A 23,862-nucleotide genomic window follows, 5' to 3' on the forward strand; every position below is an offset into this window, starting at 1 on the left:
CTAGCCTTCGTGTGGGGGCGGGCTATGGATAAGTTGTATCCACTGCTGGAGGATTCTCTGGACCTCCTCAGGGTTCCAAAGGTGGATGTGGCCGTGTCGGTGGTCATGAAGCATATGACTATTCTGGTTGTTGGCGCGGCAGCCCTTAAGGATCCCCAGGATCGTAAACTTGAAGTTCTTCTCAAGAGAATCTTTGAGGTGTCGACACTTGGTGTAGGGCAGCGGTTTGCAGTAGTTTGATGCAATGCATGAGCCTCAGGTGGGTACAACAGCTCCTGAGTGCCAGGGAGCTTTCCCTGGAGGAGGCAGAGCGGGTGGATCGTTTGGAGGCGGCAGTGGCATATGGCGCCGTTGCTTTGTATGATCTCCTTTATATTTCTTCTTGCACGATGGCTTTCGTGGTGTCAGCCCGCAGACTTTTGTGGCTTCGTAATTCGTCGGCCGATGCTTCATCCAAGTCGTAGTTGGAAGCGCTACCCTTTAGAGGGAAATTCCTTTTTGGAGACAATTTGGAGCAACTCATTAAATTCTTGGGGGATAATAAGGTGTACAAGCTCCCTGAGGATAGGCCTAAAGCCTCCAGGGGTTTTGGTCCTTCCTGTTCTCTTTTTAGGGGTCAGCGCCGGTTTCTTCAGTCTAGACCACCCACCTCTGGCCAGAGGTAGCCATCAGGAAGGCCCCAGTCTTGGGCTCGTTCCTTTCGAGGCCGTAGACCTGCCCGTGACAGTGTCGCTACAGGTTCAGCAGGAGCTAAGTCCTCACAATGAAATAGCGCCAACCCATTCCTCCGATACAGTCAAAGGGGGGGGGGGCAGCTCTCCCTATTTTACGAGGAGTGGGTCAAAATAACATCAGACCACTGGGTTCTAAACATCTTAGAACATGGTTACATGTTAGATTTTTCTCGTCTGTTGCGCGACCTGTTTCTGGTGTCTCCCTGCGGGTCCTTGGAGAAATAATGCCATGTGACTCAGACAGTTTGTCAGTTGGTATACCTACCAGCTGTGATCCTGGTTCCTCCAGGCGAGCAAAGGACTGGAAGATCTTTGATTTATTTCGTAGTATATAAGATTTAATACTTTTTATTATTGCCCTGATTTTTGCCCGATTTTAGACCTAAAGAAGGTCAACAGAGCCCTTCAAGTGGCCCATTTTTACATGGAGACTCTATGGTCTGTCATTGCCTCCATCAGAGGAGGAGAGTTTTTAGCTTCCCTCGATTTGATGGAGGCATACCTACACATTCGCAAAGACCATCAGAGGTATCTATGTTTCATGGTCCTCAGCAGGCATTTTCAGTTTCATGCCCTCCCATTCGGGTTGGCCACCGCTCCCCGTACCTTTACCAAGGTGATGGTGGTGGTGGCGGTGGCTCTCCGGCGGGAAGAGATTCTGGTTCATCCATACTTGGATGATTAGATTATTCGAGTGAAGTCAGAGGACCTATGCAGAAGGCAGTTGGCAAAGTGGTGCAGACCCTTCGCTCTCTTTGGTGGATCATCAATCCCACCAAGAGTCATATGTGTCCTGCACAAATCCTGGACATTTTGGGAGCATGGTTCGATACTCGGATCGGGAAAGTCTTCCTTATGCAGGAGCAGATAGACAAGCTGATGTCTCAGATTCATCGTCTCTTGTCCTTGCCAGATCCCAGGGTCTGGGATTACTTGCAGGTGCTTGTTTCTATGGTGTCTACGCTGGAGTTGGTTCCTTGGACCTTCTCTCATATGAGACCATTGCAGAGGGCTTTGCTCTCATGTTGGGATCCCAGATCAGAGGAGTTCCAGATTCCCTTGCCACTCCAGGATTCCACCAGGTCCAGTCTTGAATGGTGGCTGATCCTGAAACATTTGACTCGAGGGGTGGATCTGGAAGTCCCTCAGTGGATCATTGTGACAATAGATGCCATTCTCTCCAGTTGGGGGGCAGTTAGCCAACCCCAAGCGGCACAAGGCCAATGGACACAGAAGGAGGCACAGTGGTCCATCAATCATCTAGAAACAAGAGCAGTGTGACTGGCCTTGTGGAAATTCCTTCCCCTTATCTGTCATCAGTCGGTGAGGGTGCTGTCTGACAATGTGATGACATTATTTGTTTTTATTTATTTATTTATTTATTTACTGGTTTTACTTCTTGTAATTGTATTTTCTCTTAAAGATTTTTTATTTTATATTATGGATATATAAGATTTATTTTTTATTATTGACCTAATTAAGGATTTTAGGGAATATTAATATGCAATATTCTTAATGTTTTGATTATTGTGATAAGTGTATTATCATTATTTTGTAAAACCATATTTTAAGTTTGATGTTACTGGCACTTTATCAAAATTTTTATTTTTTTACACCGCTGTTATATAGAAAATTCACTAAATAAATAAATAGCATACATCAACTGGCAAGGAGGAACAAAAAGTCATCCAGTAGGCTCGGAGGCGGAAGAGCTCATGGCCTGGACTGAGCGAAATCTGGCCAGGTTAGCAGCTTCTCACATTGCCGGGGTAGACAACATTTAGGCAGATTTTTTGAGCCATCAGCGGCTGGATCCCAGAGAGTGGGAGCTGTATGAGAAGGCATTTAAGCTCTTAACTCATCGGTGAGGCATTCCCCACTTCGATTTAATGGTGACTCGGACAAATGCCAAGGTGCCTCGCTTCTTTAGATGCAGAAGAGAACACGAGGTGGAAGAGAACATGAGGTGGAAAGAGTGGATGCTCTTGTCCTTCCATGGCCCTGCAACATTCTGCTCTACATCTTTCCTCCTTGGCCCCTGGTGGACAAGGTCTTAAGAAGAATAGAGGCCCATCCACGAACGGTGATCCTTGTAGCTCCAGAGTGGCCATGGAGGCCGTGGTTCACAGATCTAGTCAACCTAGCAGAAGACGGTCTGCTTTGTCTAGGTCATCTTCCAAATCTACTGAGGCAAGGTCCAGTATTTTTTGACCAGGTGGATTGCTTTTGTCTAGCAGCCTGGCTTATGAGAGGAAGCAGTTAAGAAAGAAGAGTTATCCGGATACACTCATTTCCACTCTTTTGCGGGCACATAAATCATCGACCTCTCTTACGTATGTCTATGTCTGGAAGGTTTTTGACTCTTGGTGTAGTGGATTGAAGGTTTCCCCTTGGCATGCCTCAATAGTTCACATCCTTGCCTTATTACAGGAAGGTTTGGCAAAGGGGTTAGCTTACAGTTCTCTAAGGGTTCAGGTGGCGGCCTTGGGCTGCTTACGAGGAAAGGTGGAAGGAGCATCCCTAGCAGCTCATCCTGATGTAGTACGTTTTCTTAGAGGTGCGAAGCACTTGAACCCACCTCTCCAGGCTGTTTGTCCCTCTTGGAGTTTGAATTTGGTCCTTCGAATGTTGTACGAACCTCCTTTATTTTATTTTTTATTTCACAATATATTTATATAGAAGCACAATGATATTTGTCTTAAAGACTTTACATTTCAAATGTTTCCCTTCCTGTAATATCTGCAGAGTATTCATAAACTGTTCAGAGAATGTAATATCTGTATTATGATTGGTTGATTCCTAGGAATGTGCATTCATTCAGGACGAATTAGGCAATTTCAATGAAATTGCCTAATTCGTCCTGGTTTGGGGACCCTGAAACCCAAACGGGAGTTAATGCATGCTAACGTAAAAATCTGCCCCCGAATTTCAAAGGCCCGAACTGCGGGAAATATAATATTTCCTGCGGTGGGCCGAAAATGGCTTTGCACATCTCTGTTGATTCTTCCATGATCTGTTCTGCTCTCTGATTTGGTTCATTTTTCCACTTTCTAATGCTTTAAAGTGGCTGCCCTTGACAGTCACCTCCATCCTTGCACATTCATGTGTTTAAAAAGCATATCGCCTCTGGGTAATGTTGTTCTCTAAGGGGTAGATTTTCAGACGAGCGCGAACAGCCTACTTTTGTTTGCGCTCCAGGCGCAAACAAAAGTACGCTGGATTTTAGTAGATACGCGCGTAGTCGCGCGTATCTACTAAAATCCTGGATCGGCGCGCGCAAGGCTATCGATTTTGTATAGCCTGCGCGCGCCGAGCCGCGCTGCCTCCCCCCGTTCCCTCCAAGGCCGCTCCGAAATCGGAGCGGCCTTGGAGGGAACTTTCCTTTGCCCTCCCCTCACCTTCCCCTCCCTTCCCCTACCTAACCCACCCGCCCGGCCCTGTCTACACCCCCCCCTTACCTTTGTCGGGGGATTTACGCCTCCCGGAGGGAGACGTAAATCCCCGCGCGCCAGCGGGCCTGCTGCGCGCCGGGCCGCGACCTGGGGGCGGGTACGGAGGGCGCGGCCACGCCCCCGGGCCGTAGCCACGCCCCGTACCCGCCCCCAAAACGCTGCCGACACGCCCCCGGAACGCCGCGGCGACCGGGCCCGCCCCCCGCCACGCCCCCGACACGCCCCCCTCCGAGACCCCCGGGACTTACGCGAGTCCCGGGGCTCTGCGCGCGCCGGGAGGCCTATGTAAAATAGGCTTCCCGGCGCGCAGGGCCCTGCTCGCCTAAATCCGCCCGGTTTTGGGCGGATTTAGGCGAGCAGGGCTCTGAAAATCTACCCCTAAGTATATATATATAGATCTCGTTTTCAATTTAAGGCACTTAGGGGCGGATTTTCAGAGCCCTGCTCGCGTAAATCCGCCCAAAACCGGGCGGATTTACGCGAGCAGGGCCCTGCGCGCCGGGAAGCCTATTTTACATAGGCCTCCCGGCGCGCGCAGAGCCCCGGGACTCGCGTACGTCCCGGGGTTCTCGGAGGGGGCGTGTCGGGGGGCGGGGCCGGAGCGCGCGGCGTTGCGGGGGCGTGTCGGCAGCGTTTTGGGGGCGGGTACGGGGCGTGGCCACGGCCCGGGGGCGTGGCCGCGCCCTCCGTACCCGCCCCCAGGTCGCGGCCCGGCGCGCAGCAGGCCCGCTGGCGCGCGGGGATTTACGTCTCCCTCCGGGAGGCGTAAATCCCCCGACAAAGGTAAGGGGGGGGTGTAGACAGGGCCGGGTGGGTGGGTTAGGTAGGGGAAGGGAGGGTAAGGTGAGGGGAGGGCAAAGGAAAGTTCCCTCCGAGGCCGCTCCGATTTCGGAGCGGCCTTGGAGGGGAACGGGGGGAGGCAGCGCGGCTCGGCGCGCGCAGGCTATACAAAATCGATAGCCTTGCGCGCGCCGATCCAGGATTTTAGTGGATACGCACGGCTCCGCGCGTATCTACTAAAATCCAGCGTACTTTTGCTTGAGTCTGATGCGCAAGCAAAAGTAGGCTGATCGCGCTTCTTTTAAAATCTACCCCTTATGCTGTATAACGTATCATTGTTATAGAGTGTCACTGTTCCTTGAAACATATTTCTAAATGTTTCACTGTGCAGGAATGCTGTTTTGAATTTGTACTGGAAGCCATATCATCTCTGAAGAAGAATTCGAAACACTGTGAGTGTCAGATGCTATTTAAGAAAAGTGACCCATACGGACTCTTTTACATGCAAGGATAAAAAGTTCTAGAAAGGAAAAATTTAAAAAAAAAGGAGAAGATATTTATATAGTCTGACATGATTACAACAAAACAATCTGCATAACAGATTGTATCTGTGAATGGCATTCATATGATGGTCATTTTTAGTTTTTACTGAACATTAACACAGCACACATCTTTCATATATTTTTTTACTTCATTTGTGGGATTTCTGTGATTCAATCCACTAGTTACTTGTGAAATTACAATATAACACATCCATAATATAAAAAAATAGCAAGCACAAAAACCAACATAAAAACACACAAGCTCCCTTGCACAGCTGCTGCTTAAAACAAATACCAATTTATATCATTCTTTTTCAGAAGGATTATGGCTTTCCACATGTCTTGTAGGCCAATATTAGGTGGCTTCTTTGGATTTGGAGAAACCAAATTCACATGCTGACCAATAGTGCCAGCAATCAGAGAAAGGGACCCAGAAAATAAACAGAGCAAAAGCAGGAGTGTGATGGTCAGGACTCAGAGTGGTATCTTCCTCCAGTGGTCTAGTGTTGTGGTAATCACATTGCCACCAATGACGGTGAATGACGCAGAGCTCACAAACCTGGGAATCATCTGGGTAAGATTGCACCCAGCCTCATCTCGTACCCATAACAAGAAGAACGGAAAATGAAATGACTCACAGGGCTTAGGGGAGTGGCCAAAGACAGGAGCCCAGAAACCTGTATAAAGGGCCATGCACCTTTGTCATGCGGCTTCAGCCATGGATGCCAGCAGTGGTGCACCACAGGGCGCTTCTTTTTGAATACACCATCAGCGCCTCTTCCTGATGTCAGGGCAGCAAACCACGTCCCAGGAAGTTGGCAAGCTGTCATAGTCTCACGCAGCCTTGCAATAGATGTTTAAATTCTGAACGCCAGTTTTTCTCAGGCAGGGCATCGCTTTTTGAGTACACCAGCGGCGCCTCCTCCCCAACATCAGGGCAGCGTCATCAGGCGGTGAACCACATCCCAGGAAGCCGGTAAGATGCCACAGTCTCAGGCAGCCTTGCAATAGATGAAAATTCTGCATGCGTTGAATTGTACTTTTAGTTATTTTTAGTGGTGTTTATTTAGGAGAAATGTTAGGGCTCCAAAGAAACAATTTTAACATTTTAGCTTCACTTTTGAACTTTTCTGGTGATATTTCCAGGCTTTCCACACCTGAGATATATACTTCTTTTCAATCAGTTTTGCTCTCCAGGCTTTATTTTTATTAAATTGTAAAATCCCCATTTCAGTCTCATGGGAGCCCAATGACATCATGAATGACATTAGTGGTATTGTAGCCTGGACTTGATCGCTGTACTGTTCTGAGGCCCACAATGCCTAAATTATACCTCCATCTCTCATCCCATGATGGTGCGGAGCTCCCAGACTCACTGCTGCAGCTGGTTCGCAGTGGGAGGTCTAGCAGTGGCAGTGGCCCGATTCTCAGCTGTCTGCTCCAGTCCCTCTCTCCCCTGAAGCCTTACTGGGCCATGGGAACTCTGTCACTTGCTCCTGTGAGCTCTGCTTTATAGCGTCTTTCTGCCACTACTTAGGGCCCGTCTCTACTAGCACCAACAATGCCTTGAAGATACTCCCTTACACTGGGGCACCAACTGGCCTCATGGTTTCCTGGCCCTCCACCTCCTCAGAATGTCAGCTCTCCTGGACCTTTGCCAACCCCATGACACTTAGACCCTAAGCCTAGTTTTCTCTGCCCAACACACCGGAGCAGCCATACAGTGTCTCCAGCTACAGGGCCCTGTTCATTCAGGTCAGTCCCACACTATACAGCTCTTACCCACTGGGGCCCCTAAGCACCTCTCCCCTGCTAAATCTGGGCCATCACCACCTTCAACCATTCTTCAGGACACTCAGGAACAAGTAACTATTACAGCCATGGATCAAATTTGCTCCATTGAGACTATTCTAGGACAGGGTCCACATAGAGACCTAAGGAGGAAGCCAAGAAAGAAGCAAAGAAGGATCACAAAGCTGGTCTTCCCCACGATAAATAATAATACTTTCTCCCTCACTAGCAACCTGCTTCATGTTTACTCTGCTCCTATTGAATGTTCATTCTCTATAAAATAAAAATCCCTCTAATTAAAGATTCGCTGGAAGATTTAAATCCCTCTATTTTGTGCATATCTGAAACATGGCTGAATGACAAAGATAATGTGCTCTTAAACCAAATTTTGTATGCTAACTATGATATATTTCACTTTCCTAGATCTAAACGGAAAGGTGGAGGATTATTAATAATTAGTAAAAAAAAACAAAACAAAAAACATAAACTAGTACCTTAATAGAAACATAGAAACATAGAAATGACGGCAGAAGAAGACCAAATGGCCCATCCAGTCTGCCCAGCAAGCTTCACACACTTTTTTCTCTCATACTTATCTGTTTCTCTTAGCTCTTGGTTCTATTTCCTTTCCACCCCCACCATTAATGTAGAAAGCAGTGATGGAGCTGCATCCAAGTGAATATCTAGCTGATAAGTTAGGGGTAGTAGGGGTAGTAACCGCCGCAATAAGCAAGCTACACCCATGCTTATTTGTTTTACTCAGACTATGTTATACAACCCTTATTGGTTGTTTATCTTCTCCCCTGCCGTTGAAGCAGGGAGCTATGCTGGATATGCTTGATGTATCAGTTTATTCTTCTCCCATGCTGTTGAAGCAGAGAGCCATGCTGGATATGCATCGAAAGTGAAGTATCAGGCACATTTGGTTTGGGGTAGTAACCGCCGTAACAAGCCAGCTACTCCCCGCTTTGTGAGTGTGAACCCTTTTTTCTTCTCCCCTGCCGTTGAAGCAGGGAGCTATGCTGGATATGCGTGAAGTATCAGTTTTTTCTTCTCCCCTGTCGTTGAAGCAGAGAACTATGCTGTATATGCATAGAAATAGAAGTAACAGGCTTATTTGGTTTGGGGTAGTAACCGCTGTAACAAGCCAGCTACTCCCCCCTTTGTGAGTGCAGATCCTTTATTCCACATTTCCTCTTGCTGTTGAAGCTAGAACGATGTTGGAGTCACAGTAAGCATGTGTACGTTTATTGAATAAGGGTATTGTCTCCAGGCAGTAGCCATCATTCTGGTGAGTCACCCACTCTTCATTGGCGGCCTCTTGACTTTATGGATCCACAGTGTTTATCCCACGCCCCTTTGAAGTCCTTCACAGTTCTGGTCTTCACCACATCCTCCGGAAGGGCATTCCAGGCATCCACCACCCTCTCCGTGAAGAAATACTTCCTAACATTGGTTCTGAATCTTCCTCCCTGGAGCTTCAAATCGTGACCCCTGGTTCTGCTGATTTTTTTCCTACGGAAAAGGTTTGTCGTTGTCTTTGGATCATTAAAACCTTTCAAGTATCTGAAAGTCTGTATCATATCGCCTCTGCTCCTCCTTTCCTCCAGGGTGTACATATTTAGATTCTTTAATCTCTCCTCGTACGTCATCCGATGAAGATCCTCCACCTTCCTGGTCGCCCTTCTCTGTACCGCTTCCATCTTGTCTTTGTCTTTTTGTAGATACGGTCTCCAGAACTGAACACAGTACTCCAGGTGAGGCCTCACCAAGGACCTGTACAAGGGAATAATCACTTCCCTTTTCTTACTCGATATTCCTCTCTCTATGCAGCCCAGCATTCTTCTGGCTTTTGCTATAGCCTTGTCGCATTGTTTTGCAGACTTCATATCATTAGACACTATCACCCCAAGGTCCCTCTCCTGCTCCGTGCACATCAGCCTTTCCCCCCCCATCGAATACAGTTCATTCGGGTTTCCACTCCCCATATGCATGACTTTGCACTTCTTGGCATTGAATCTCAGCTGCCATATCTTCGACCACTCTTCCAGTTTCCTTAGATCCCGTCTCATTCTCTCCACTCCTTCCGGCGTGTCCACTCTGTTGCAGATCTTAGTGTCATCCGCGAAAAGACAAACCTTGCCTTCTATCCCGTCCGCAATGTCGCTCACAAAGATATTGAACAGGACCGGTCCCAACACCGATCCTTGCGGTACACCACTTAAAACCGCTCTCTCTTCAGAGAAGGTTCCATTTACCATCACACATTGTCTTCTGTCCATCAACCAATTTGCAATCCAGGTCACCACCTCGGCACTCACTCCCAAGCTTCTCGTTTTATTCACCAGTCTCCTGTGCGGAATAGATAGAGATGAACTCACCCTATGGGGTTGCAATTCTAAAATTTCCTCAAATAAACTTAGGACTAGTCTACTGTCCCCCAGGCATACTACAAAAAGATTGATCACCACTGATTGAATTATTTGCTAAGGTGTTTCCATCACCAGAATCTACATTAATTGTAGGTGACTTCCATGTAGACAAAACACTGAGAAACTTGTCTCGAAAGCCACTCATAAAGCAGATCACACTCTAGACCTAATATTTGCCAGTACCAGTAATTGCCTAATCAATACCTGGCACACAATATTGCCCTGGTCTGATCACCAATTAATGAAGGTGGAAATAGCCTTCACCAACCAAATCCATAATAGTATAGATAATAAGCTTACTTTTACCTTCAGGAAAAAGATTGAGATGGAAGTACTTGCTGAATCAATAGAAAATAAGCTCCATGAACTAAATCAAACCAATTCCACATATACATTTGATTTCTGTGATAAGATTGTCAATGCAATGTGAACTAATGCGTGGCAGACATAAATCCCTGATCTATATATCTTAGCAACACAAACTTTTCTTAGAAATACAATCACATCAGTGGGCCCTAGTCTCGACACTGTGAACTGTAAATTACTTAACCAATGTACACCATTGATATGATTGTATTTCTAATAAAAGTTTGTGTTGCTAAGATATATAGATCAGGGATTTATGTCTGCCATGTGTTAGTTCACTTTGCATTTGCTTTATACGTGTGTGCTCTTTACTCCACCCTTCTTGTGTGCTTTTGTCCAATTAGATTGTCAATGACATAGTTTTCGTCTGGACAGGACTGAGGTTTTAAGCTATTAACAATGAAAGGAATAACTCCAAACATAAGAAGCTCTGATACAATGATGAATTAAGAAGAACTAAATAGAACCTTAGCAAATTAGAGAAACAATGGCAGAAATGCCCATTTGCTGAATTCCTAAGAAAATATAAATCTTTCCTTACAAAATACCATACACTAACCAATAAAGCAGAAAGAAAAAAAATATTACTATGTTAAACAGATTCATGGGGTTATATTTAATTCTAAACTGCTCTTTGAGGTTTTTAAACATTTAATTAAAGACCCGACATTTTCCACCTTGAGAAACTATAACTTCACAAAAACCACTTGCATTGAATATGCCACCGCACTCTTAGACAAAATCAATAAGTTGAAAACTCAATTCCCTATCTGTTCTCCAAGAAAAGCACCTGAAGATTCGAATGGCATAGTTAAGTGGTGGGCCACATTCGATAGAGTATTGAAACTGGAAATTCGTCAAATCATTACTAAAATTAAACCTGCCATTCATGTGACACATGAATTACTAAAATTAAACCTGCCCATGTGACGCAATGCCAGCCAGTTCCTTTTAACAGGTATGCGGGGTTGTCACTCAGATAATCACAACATTAATTAACCTGTCTCTCTCAGAAGGAACTATTCCAAATGGGTTAAAACAAGCTGTGATAAAACTGATCCTAAAAAATAAGACTAGTAGAACTGACGATTGAGACAACTGTCATCCAATATCCAACTTGTCATTTCTTGCAAAAGTTTTTGAGAAAGCAGTGTTATCCCAACTTGTAAATCACATGGATGATGAAAATATTCTCTCCCCAAATCAATTTGGATTTAGGAAACAGCAGTCAACTGAGACATTACCCCTCTCATTAATGGAATCTGTTTGACGAGGGCTTGACACAGATGAATCTTATTGTCTTATGCTAATTGATTTAACAGCCACCTTTGACACTGTGGACCATAAATTTTTATGCCATCAATGAGAAACATTGGGATCAACGGCAGGGTTCTCAGATGGTTCTCTTCATTTCTATCTAACAGAGCATTCCAAGTCAAACTCGGCAACCATATATCTGATACTTTCCACTATGATACAGGTGTCCCTCAAGGCTCAGCCCTCTCAGCAACATTTTTAAATATATATATGCTCCCTCTATGTAAATTACTGGCGAATCTAGGAATAGCGTTCTTCTTGTATGCCTACGACATACAGTTTTACATCCCACTCTCCAGATCATTTGAAAATACAGCTTCGATACTCTCTTCATATATGAAAGCAATACAAGAACTTTCTCATCTTAAAGTAACTTTAAACCCTAAAAAGATTTAAATCAATTGACTGAGTAGATACTCATCAATAATTAAAACATCTGCCCTTAACCTGGGTAATTTTCATATTAATCCCTCAAACCAAGCATGGGATTTAGGTATACAGCTAGATGAGAACCTTACAATGAAAATGCAAATCAGTAAATTAATCAAGACAGGTTATACCAAGTTGCATATGCTACATTGGTTGAAACCATTATTAACTTTTGAGGACTTCCATACTGTATTGTATACTCTAATCTTCTCAAACCTAGACTACTGTAACTCCTTACTACTAGGTCTTCCAGCAAGTCGCTTAAAACCACTACAACTATTACAAAATGCTGCAGCAAGATCTAGGAAATATGATCCCATTACATCCTCACTGATGTCACTGTATTGACTACCAGTACAAGCCAGAATCTACTATAAAGTGTTAATGATAATGTTCAACATCATTCATTCCAATAATACCGGCCTGTTAGGCATGACACTACAACCATACAATCCGCAGCGAACACTAATATTTCAAAATAAAGTACTACAAACTATATCCACAATAAGGATGTTATGCCCGTCGGACGCAGATGGCTGTGACCACTCATGCTCACCTCGTTTTGCTCTAACTTGTCTGCTGTTGGAAGAGTGGCGGCCTCTGCCAACCACCTCCGACCTGCCTGGTGTTCCCGGAACGGCGTGGGTGCTGCTGACCGCCATCTTGCTCCAGGTATTTCTTAGGCGCGCTCGCGCATGGGCCTCCTTTGTACATGTCATGGTGGGAACCTCGGGGGCGTCCCCTTCAGATGACATCACCGCTTCACTGTACTTAAGCTGACTGGTCCAATGCACCTATGAGTTAGCAAGGAGTTCCTCCTGCTTAATTCAGCTCCACTCTTGGACTTCTGGTTCCTAATTCTACCTTTGGCGAGAGATGCTCTGAGTACCCGCTCCTCTAGGGCTCCCCTGCATCTCAGGCTATCCGCTCCTTGGAGGGCCTTCCTGCCTTGGACTACCTTCGATCCTGCTTCTCGAGATCTCTACAGGGACCTTATCTGTGAGTACCTCACTTCTTCGGACTTCACTTCTACCTAAAGCCTCGTTGTGGAATTGTCTCCGGTGTACCCCGTGGTCATGGGCCACTACCGTGTATCCCCAGTGGGAGCCTTCTCCTGGGTTCCTGCACCTCGGCTACTCTACTCTACTGCAAGACTCTGCATACCCCGCTCTGTGGGCCACTAGCGAATCTTCTCATCCAAGACTTCATCATCTATAGAAACTCTGGCATATCCCGCACCATGGGCCACTACCGGATCTTCTCATCCAAGGTATCTTACTGGGCATACCACCTTGTTCAGAACTGTGCTTAATACACTTCCCGCTTTGCGGGCAGTGCTCTTCCTTTCTCATAATAAAGACTCTATTACAGCTGTGTCTTATATGCACTACAACCGTGCCTGCTGGCAGTGAGGTCCACAGGACTCCTCCTTGTGTGTGGAGACACCTCTCACCTCAACCCAGGGTTCACAATTCTACAAGTTCATTACAAAGGAGCACACATCTGAAGCAAATAAGGGTTTGTATGTTTTCCATAGCGGATCCAAAGCTCTAGAATTCTCAGATACAAAGAGATTTAAATGTGTGCTAAAAAAAACATGGCTTTCAAAAACGCATATAACTTAAAACATCAGAATATACAGAGCAACAAAGACAAGAAGGACAAAAGATAATAATCGAATCATGAAGAATAAACCAAATGAGAGAATGTAAGTTTCTCAAGATAACCCTCTAACTAAGATGTGAAACTATCATTTCATTCTAATTTTTCCATTCTCATTGCCATAATTACTCAATCAGTTGTCAATATGTAATATATATGTAGATAATTTCAGTTGATAGATATTAATGCCTGACTATGTATACCACCTCTGTAACCAATCATTATTTGTTTGTTGAGTTATAACTATGAATGCCACTTTGTAAACCGCTCTGATCTATACATGGAATGACGGTATATAAAATGTCTATATAAATACATTTTTCTTTATTTCTTTTATATATTTTTGGAATTCCCTATTTACAGTTGCTTAATTATAAATCAAAGCCTTGTTTAACATGGAAGGTCTTCAGTGACTTTTTAAAAGTTTGAGTACAGTCATAGTTCACAAATACTCCAGAAGTATGTTCCAAAACAAGGGACTTGCCACTGTAAAAATATAATCCCGAGATTCCAAGAGGTGAACAATCCATAAGGATGGAACTTCCAGAAAGTCACAACTAGCAAATGTAAGAGCAAACAGGGTGTAGAATCTTAACATCGAGTTAATCCAAGATACTGAATTATGATCTAAGAGTTTATGTATTAGCAGAATGATTGTAAACTTAATTCTCCACTCTACTGAGAGCCAGTGTAGCAATTTAAGCACAATTGTAATATGCTCATGACTATTTATCCCTGTTAGTATCCTAAATACATGTGTGGAGGTCCAGCGTGGTAGCAGTAAAGTGAACTGACAAGGAGTGTCAGGAGACCCTTGGCACACACTCAGTTGGAATTAGCATATCCCTTTTTGTTTTGCTTAAGGTAAATTTCTGTGTAAGTATGTGATGCTTGGAGAATAGAAACACATTGCAAAGGTATTATTGTGGTAAGTTCTGTTGTAATTTTTATTTTGCTCTTTGTTATGTTGCCAAGATTGTGAATTTGTTTTCCTATTAAGTAAAATGTGTGGTAAATATTATACAGAAGGTGGGTGAGAGGTTAGAGATGGGGGTCAGGAAAAAGAAGGTGGTGTTATTTAGATTACAAAAATTCAATTAGGGAAGTGATTACAAATGACTGTAGCCAGTAGATGGCAGCATAGCACTATTCAAGTATTTTCGGAACTATTCACTATGGTTATTGTGCAATTTATGATTTTTGTCCAAGACCTAGTGCTGCATTTATATTACTCTGTAAAAACATGGCACACATTATAACAACTTAGTAGACATTTCACATTCTATTCCACCTTTCAGTATAAACATAAATATTCTTTGACTAGAAAAATACTCTAAGCAGCCAAAATCCAGTATGCATTATATACCGCACCTTAAGGAGTTAGTCCTCTTTATCTATAGCTATATATCTCTTTGTAAATATATATATTATCTATATCTATTTGTATGTGAGTGTATATAATTTAAAATTTGAAGATATATGTACCATCTTGTCTAGCAAAAGTGTATGCATTAATGCAGCAGTATTCAAACTGTTCTCAGGGTTTGCAGGCCCTCAATTACCTTGTATCCACGATCCTGCAAACTCATGTTCAAAGAGAAACTCCCCAGGGAGTTTCCTTTTGAAAATGCAGGCTGGTAGGGGAGAGCAGGTATTTTTTTGTACTAGCATTCTTTCCTTTGAAGTAGATGCAAAGTATCTGCATGAAAGTAAGGGCTGGGATTTCAAAATGAAATACTAGTATGTAATTTCCCTTTCTTGACCTAGCCACCCGTCACTTTTCCCCCCATAGGCAGAAGTGCACGTACTGTTAAAACAGCATACATATTTTTACCTGCAGTGGACAGGTAGTTTTCAAATACTTTTTTTTAATGCAGGTAAAGTTTTGTTAACCCATGCAAAAAAAGTGTTGAAAATTACACTGCCCTAGCTTAATGGATTCTTGCTAATGTAAATAAAAAGGAATTATCCCTGGTAACCCATGATTTTGTTAGCATTCTAAGATACTGAAAGCATTTTAAAACATTTGTAAGTAACTATTTACAATAGCAATATGACTTGCGGTTGTGGTGTCTCACTGACCAGACAAAGGGGCATGGAGCTCATGCAGCATTTTCCACAAACTGATATTTTAAGCTTTTTGAAGCAGGACATACCGGCATCCTTAAAAACTACTAATCTCCCTTGCGAAAACAGGTGTGGGAATTGCAGCATTAACGGAACAGATCAAAATTGGTGACAGTAAAAGCATGAGTGCCAAGCCACCTCAGGGACACGTGATAAAGTGAAGATCGGAGATGCAAGCATGACAGCTGCAGAGAGCAGAGAAAACATTTCTGCATCAGTGCCTAACGACCTCATACAGCAGGTCACTAGCAGTGTAACTGCAGCGCTTGATGAAAGATTAATCAAGCTTCAGACATCTATGGAAGAGATTAAGGAGAGATTGGAAAGCCATACCCAGAGGATTGAGACTGCAGAACATTGCATTTCCACATAGGAGGACAGAATGTCACAGGCATAGGCATGGATCACACACCTATAACATGTAATGTGCAATTCCTGAACCACATAGATGACCACAAGAATCAGAACAGGAGAAATAATTTATGTGTCCTCGGCCTTTCTGAGTTTATGAAAAGGACGGATCTAACCGTGTGTATCGAGAACTGGCCGCTGGGCGAACTGAGCCTCACAGCTCCCCACAATAAACCTGCTGTAAATGGGTACATAGAGTTGGGATGCTAACAGAAAAATAGCAGGCCTCGACCAGTCGTCACCCGTATCCTCAATTGGGTACATAAGTCAAAACTATTGAGTGCATATTGGAAGGCAATGATGCTTGAGTGTCACACATCCATGTGTGCACGCCGGGAAGCATGTGCACATGGACGTGTATGTATAGGTTTAAAAATCTACCCCTTATTACATTTGGCCACATAGGCAATAATATGTCCTCACAATTGAGGACACAGGTGACGACTGGTCGAGGCCTGCTATTTTTTTTCTGTTAGCATCCCAACTCTATGTACCCATTCACAGCAGGCTGGTAAGGCCATAATGTGAGGACATATTATTTCCTATGTGGCCAAACGCAATAAGATTTTTAAACGTATGCATGCACATCCATGTGTACATGCTTCCCGGCGTGCACACATGGATGTGTCTATTCAGCCCATGTGGTTGTGCACCAAAAAGTGAATGCACCAGTTGTTCTGAGCTTCATAATAAAATAATTCAGTTTGACTTCATTTATCCTGCTAAAATGTGGGTGAGCTAGAATGGCACGGTGAAATTCTTCTCAAACCCAAAGAGGCGAACTTGTTCTTGTCTGTGATGAAAGGTCTAGCAGAGTAATTTGGCCTCCAGGTAAGCAAGGGGTTTTTAAAGATCAACACTATCTCAAAACTACTATCTATAGGAAGCCTTATGAATGCAATAATTTACTGTCTTATGAGAGCTTTCATCCAAACATTTCAAAAGGATTCTTCCAGTAGGGCAATTCTGCATTTACATAGACTTTGTTCAGATATAGGGGAGTTTAAACTCCAAGCTAAGGTAATGGCTGATCAATTCCTAGAAAGAGGGTACCCACTTTCTTGTGACAAGACCACATACCATAAAACCCTATACATCAATTGGGATTTGTTGATGCAACTTATGGTTCGGGAATAGCCTGATAGTCAAACATTTGTGTTAAGACTTTCAATCGTCTCAACCCAAATGTGTAAATTTATTTTGTAAACAATGGTCAATATTACAACAGGGCTCTGCTGCAATTTTTAAATATGGGGACTTTTGCCAAGTTGACAGTAAGTGACAAAGTGTGATTCTTTGAGAGTAACTGTGCATGCTGGAACAACTGTAATTATTTCAGTGAAAAGCTGTGTGGAAGCATTTTGAATTTCACCTTATGTGCTTTTCAGTTTTAATATTAGAGAACACAGGCTGGCATTGTGAATTGAGATTCAGTCCCTGAAGGTAGTGATCTTCGAAACATGGTGATATGTCAAGCTAATATAGAAGCATGAATAAGCACTGCTTGGAGTTTAAGCATTTACACGGGAAGTATCCATTTTTTATGAGCATTTGAAAAAAAAAGTCTTTGTTGGGACCAATGATTACATAAGATCGGTAAAGCAGAAGAAACATTGTTTTGACAAGGTAACCGCTCAGTTTATGAAGGACCTTTTAAATTAAAGAAATACCTTGTGCTTTAAGACTTAGAAATTTATAACTAAAGTATATTTTTGTGAAACAGTTGTTGATTCACTTTCTGAACGTGACTTTTTTTGTATGGTTGGTTTGATTTTTTTGTGCCCTATAAGCTGTCTCAAACTAGGTGGGAGAATATTTTGAACTATTTGCATGAACATTTTAGTGAGGTTGTCAAAGGCACTTCCTTATTCAATGAAGAAAGGTAAGCTTTGACGTCATTGAGTTGATCAGAACTGGTAATTCTACAGAAGAGGTTCATACATACTGATCTACACTATGCCACACTCATCGAATATTTAAGACATCAAAGCATCCCTAGAGGGATGAAAGCTCTCATAAGGCAGTAAATTATTACGTTCATGTAAATGTGCACCCGTGCCCCCCTTTGAAAGTTACTTTCCCTATATGTAACCCCCTTCCTTGGCCTATGAATAAGCGACTTAAAGTACCAAAGCTGAGTACACTTTGAACCCTGTTGTGGATTCTCCATGGGTATGAAGGATTAATCTCAAAGTATTCACAGTGCCATTCATCTACCAATAACTAGTGAGGACTCCTGGATGGCATTCCAATATAAACTTTATTGAATCACTTCTGTTACAGAAATAGTTTGCCACTTTAAGGAATTTTTTCTTGTTTGCATCCATAATGTATAACCAACGCTTTAAATACAACTGTGTGTTCCTGTGGTTCTCTTTATTTAGAGTCCCCTCTCTACCCTCTTGGAATTCAAGGCTAACCCAAGGAGAGCTGTCAGCTGGCAATGTTCACCTGAGGCCTCCCTGGACCTCTCTGACCTCATCCCTCCTGTTCTCCAAAACCTTTCCAGGGCCAGGGACCTCCCTGGCACCCACTTACCCCTTCCTTGGGAGTCCTCTAGATGAAAGGGGCAAAAATGATGTTCAGTCATTTTCCCGACACTCTGATGCCAAAAGCCCTAAAGCCACTGCCAGCTCCAAAGTGATGTCATTTTGGTGCTGATTATGGGGCCAACCTGGGGCATTTTGTATGGCCATATGCAATTTCCTTTTCTGGGTGAGAAAGGGATCTAAAGGGCCTAGGGAGGCCATGGCTTGGTTTGGCTCAACCCAGCTAAGCCCTCTGGCTTTGCTGGGGGAGCCCCCTTTTAAATATTTATTTCAGTTCAGGAAACAAAACTAACCAAACTAAATATTAAAGAAACTGAAAGAAAACATTCCAAACTGAATTATTTTGTCCTCCACATCCCTATGAGCAACCTCTCTCCGGAAAGGAAGAGTGGACAAAAATCTTCCATCAAAGAAAATTACCAAATTGAGAAACAGCTCACTAATAGCAAATCTTTTGCTCAAAACCTAGGCAAATCAAAGACAGAGGAGCAGAAGGTAAAAAGTTCCCACTCTCTCAAAATCCAACTGAAAATTCTACAAAACCCAGAAAGGTTTACTTTATACTATAGAATCTGGTTTGAATCATTATAGCAGCCTCCTATAGGGAGCTGTGGGCATATGAAATATTCCTCTGGCCACACTGCCTAGTATGACCCTTCTACAGGGTCAGACTCCTTAGTAAGGTTCTCATTGGGGCTTTACATATAAGGAGTTTTGTGATCCCAGCAGAAAAGTGGTTCTGGAATTTTAGAAGTAGCTGTTAATTAAAAAAAAAAAGGTTAAAAATAATGAAGCTTTATCAAAATATTTGGTTATGTTATAGATTTTTTTTTTAAAGTTTAGACATGTTATAGATTTTTTTTTTAAAGTTTAAACATGTTCAGTTTTCTCTCATAGGGAAAATAGGCAACTGCATAACACTGGCAATACTCCAGTCTGAACTAATGGTAGCCACAAGCAGGAATAAATATATTTCGGTCTGAAAGCTCCTAGAGACAAATTAAAGGTACAAGTGTACTTGGGTAAATTGATGTTTATGTACTTGCCAGTGGAAGTCATGGAGACATTAATGGAGCGTCTGTAGTCAATTACCTACTGCTCATCTAACATCTTTTCTTATGCCATGATGAATACTTTTTTCACAATGATCTCACAAATATCAGTTTTGGGTTTTTTTTTTTTTTTTTAGAAAAAATATGCTTTTATGAAAGTAGTCTTTTATTTAGTGGTGGGGGGTGGGGATAGAGGAGGGCAAAAGATGGGGAATTGAGATTACCGCTATTTGCCTTCCAGAGGCCAAAACAATTTTGGTGACTGAAACTATGAGAATTATCTGGTGAAACCCAGACAGAATGACAAGAATAATACATATCATTCTTATGGAATACATTTTCTGGGTAGCCATGAAAAGAGAAAATGGCTCCATTCTTGTCACAATTTGGAAGCTTAAATACTGTTGCACTGGAGGTGGACCCTTGGCCTGGTGCAGGATTGGTACGGTCCTCTGGTCGGACCCAAAGAGCGCAGGCCACCAGGAGGCGGAGCACACAAGGAGACAGAGGCTAGCTGGAGTTTCACCAATAGCAATCCGGGATTTCCACAGGTTGAGTCCTTGGGTACCCAGACCACCTGGACTTAGGTGGGCCTTCGAGGGTCTTCCAGAGAGATAGCGGAGAGGTGTGCCCACCACAAGCAAAGGTGTGCGGCTGGTGAAGGTAGGATGGACTAGACCAGGATCATCGGAGACCTCCGGGAGGAAGCAGGATGTGAAGGTCCTCCGGGAGAGATAGGCAGCGCCTATTGGTCTAGTGGAAGGTAGGCCATGGTCAGCCTCCGAGCAGGCTGGTCTGGTTTCACAGGAGCAAACAGAGTATCTGAGTGTAGCAAAAGGGTCAAAGCCAGGGTATCAGTCCGAGGGTGGTCAGCCAAAGCAAGAGTCAGTTCCAAGATCAGTCCGTAAGAAGTCAAGCAAGCAGGGGTCAGTTCCAGGTGACGGTCAAATGTGGTCAGAAGGCAGGCAGTGGTCAGTACCGTGAGTCAGTCTGAGAAGGTACAACAAAGAGAGGAACTTGGAGCAGGAAGCAGGAGAGACACTGGAATACAGAGAGGTCCACAGGAATGCAGGAGCACTGGAACAAGACAGGAACACCGGAACAAGACAGGAACACTGGAACAATACTGGAACAAGGAAGCAGGAGAACACAGGAATGCAAGAACAGCAAACTAGCTACACTGAAATGTTGACCTGATTGCCAAGGCGAGGTTCTGGGGCCAGGGCCTCGCTTTAAATACAAAGTTTAAGTGATGTCATCATCGGGCGCCGCAGATCGGTTTCCCGCGTTGGGCCCTTTAATGGTCTGAGTGGTCTGCGCGTGTGCGCGCACCTAGGGGTGGTGCAGATGTCGAGGAGGACGCTGAGACCTGGCATGAGGAGCGCTGCAAATCTGAAGGCCCCGATGGGCCTGTGGACGCCATGGAATGCTGCGGGTGAAAGGAGCTGGCTGTGGCTGAAAGGGAGGACAGACCAGGACCTGCCGGAGCGAGGTGAGCAGTCCTGGGTGCTTTCAAAATTGGTTTAATAATGGCTTGATTTAGTTCTGTGGGTAGGGAACCTTCCTCTAAAGATAAGTTGGTAATAACAGAGATGGTTGGAGCGATTGTTTGCACCATCTGTTTTAGCGTTGAGATTGGAATCATATCAGCAGGATGTTGTGCTGGATTTAATTTCTGGATCAAATTGGACACTTCATCTATTGAAGTTTCTTTAAATTCTAACCAATTTGGGATGTCATTTTTATTCATCTTGATTTCTTGAGTAGGAGTTTTATCAAAGCTAGAGATTTTCGTTGGTGTCTATATCATGTTGAGTTGGATTGGTGTTCAATTTGCTCACTATATCAAATAATACTTTTGAGTTTCCTGAACATTTTTTAATTTTATTATTATAATATTCTATTTTTGTATTGTTTATTAGATTCTTATAATGGGTGAGAAATATCCGATAGTAAGGGATAGGGTGCATTTTTTTTTCTCTATGCTCATTCTTTCACCCTGAGTTTTTTTCATTTCTTTAATGTTATTATTATACCACTGATTTGATCTTTTATTCAATTTAATGTGTTTCATTTTTCATGGATTTATGTCCTCTGCTATTTGATTAATGGTCGAGAACCATGATTGTGTTGCCTTTATTGTGTTTGAAATGTCCATATAGGGTAGTTGTTGTTCAAGTATTATTTGTGTTGTGTCGATATTAAAGGGAGGTTGATAATCAAAAGATAAGTTATTGGTACAATGATGTGCCCTGTTTTTGTTGAAGACTATATTCGCTTTAATTAAGAAGTGGTCAGACCATGGGACCGGTGAATGTTTTGTTTGTATTTCTTTCACTAAATTGAAATTAGTAAAAATTAGGGATGTGAATTGTTTTTGAACGATTAAAATTATCGTCGGATAATTTTAAAATCATCCAAAATTGTTAGAGTGCACGATACAATACAAATGCCCCCGATTTATCATCAGGGGCATTTGTATTGTATCGTTAAATAGGGCGTGGGAAAACCGGCACACCAAAAAAACCCTAAAACCCACCCCGAACATTTAAAACAAATCCCCCACCCTCCTGAACCCCCCCAAATGTTTTAAATTACCTGGGGTCCAGTGGGGGGGTCCCGGCGCGATCTCCCTCTCTCTGGCCACGACTGCGTTAAGAGCAATGGCGCCATTTTGGTTCCTGACTCCCGACGTCACGCGTGCAGGAGATCGCCCCCGGACCCCCGCTGGACCCCCAGGGACTTTTGGCCAGCTTGGGCGGGGGGGGGTCTCCTGACCCCAAGACTTGCCAAAAGTCCAGCGGGGGTCCGGGAGCGACCTCCTGCATGCGGGCCGTATTCCCAATCTTCAAAATGGCGCCGCGCTACCTTTGCCCTCACTATGTCATACGGGCGACCGTCAGACACAGCTATGGAAGCGTCTTTATTAGAGAGAGAGAGAGACACTACCTGAGGAGCAGGCAGTGCAGGCGAAGTCTTTGTGATGGGGTATACCTAGAGGGAATACCTCAGTAGTAGAAATCCGGTAATGGTCCGCAGAACGGGGTACAAAGATGAGGTCTCTCTGTATAGATGACTTGGTAGTGGCCTGCAGAGCAGGGTACACCAACAGGGTTCCTCACTTAGAGAAAGTATGGTAGTGGCCCACAGCGCAGGATACACCAGTGAGGGTTCCCACTGTAGATGATACGGTAGAGGTCCACAATATGAGGTGCACATAGGAGGGTTCCTATGGAAGAGATCACGTAGTGGCCCACAGTGCAGGGTACTCACAGTAAGGTGCGTTCCAGTAGTAGCCCCAGGATATGGAGGGTAGGCAGTAGTCCCAGGCAGAAGGCTCTCGAGGAGCGGATAGCCAGAGACAAGGAAGGGCCCCCGAAGAATGGGTACCCAGAGAGTCCCATGCCAAGTACAGGAGCCGGATGCAGAAGCAGCAATGAGGGTCAGTGGTCAGACTTAAGCATTCAGGAGTGGAGATGTCATTAGAAGGGAATGCCCCTGAGGTTCCTACCAAGATGTGTTTAAGACTGACCTGTGCACTCGCGCGCGCCTATGTGATCCCGAAGGCAAGATGGTGGACAGCAGCGCCAACGCCATCCTGGGGATGCCAGGCAGGTCGGCGGTAGCTGGCGGAGGCTGCCACTTTCCCCAATGGAGTCAATGCAGAAAAGAAAGAGGTGAGTATTAGTGGTTAGGGATGTGAATCGTTTTTATAATGAATTGAAATATCTGTACAATATTTCTTAATTCATTATATATTGGTTAAAATGAGAAATGAACACTTTTTCCCCAGACTGTTCATTAAAATCGTTTTTTGGGTTAGTGCGCGCTAACAAAAAACTGTTTATTTTGTTGTTTTTTTGTTACTTTTTATTATTTTTGTTAGTGCGTGCTAAGATGAAAAATTATTTTTTACTAAAAAACATGCTGATCCGTGGGAAAACGAGATTTTCCTGCTGCCACACGAACCCGAAAGCGCAAACGATCGGGCACCTGATGCACATCCCTATTAGTGGTCACAGCCATCTGTGACCGATGGGCGTACCAATTATATTTCTGCCCTTGTTTCAAAGTACAAAGCTTTGAACTGACTTGATGACCTCTGTTTAAGGGATTGTTTTTCAAAAGCAAGAAACTCATTTTCTGAAATTGCACTCTGTTAATCATAATAGAGAACCTTCATATAACATCATGAAAGTTTGGAATGTGTCTAAAATA

Source organism: Rhinatrema bivittatum, chromosome 2 (assembly GCF_901001135.1).
Source record: "Rhinatrema bivittatum chromosome 2, aRhiBiv1.1, whole genome shotgun sequence".
Taxonomy (NCBI): Eukaryota; Metazoa; Chordata; class Amphibia; order Gymnophiona; family Rhinatrematidae; genus Rhinatrema; species Rhinatrema bivittatum.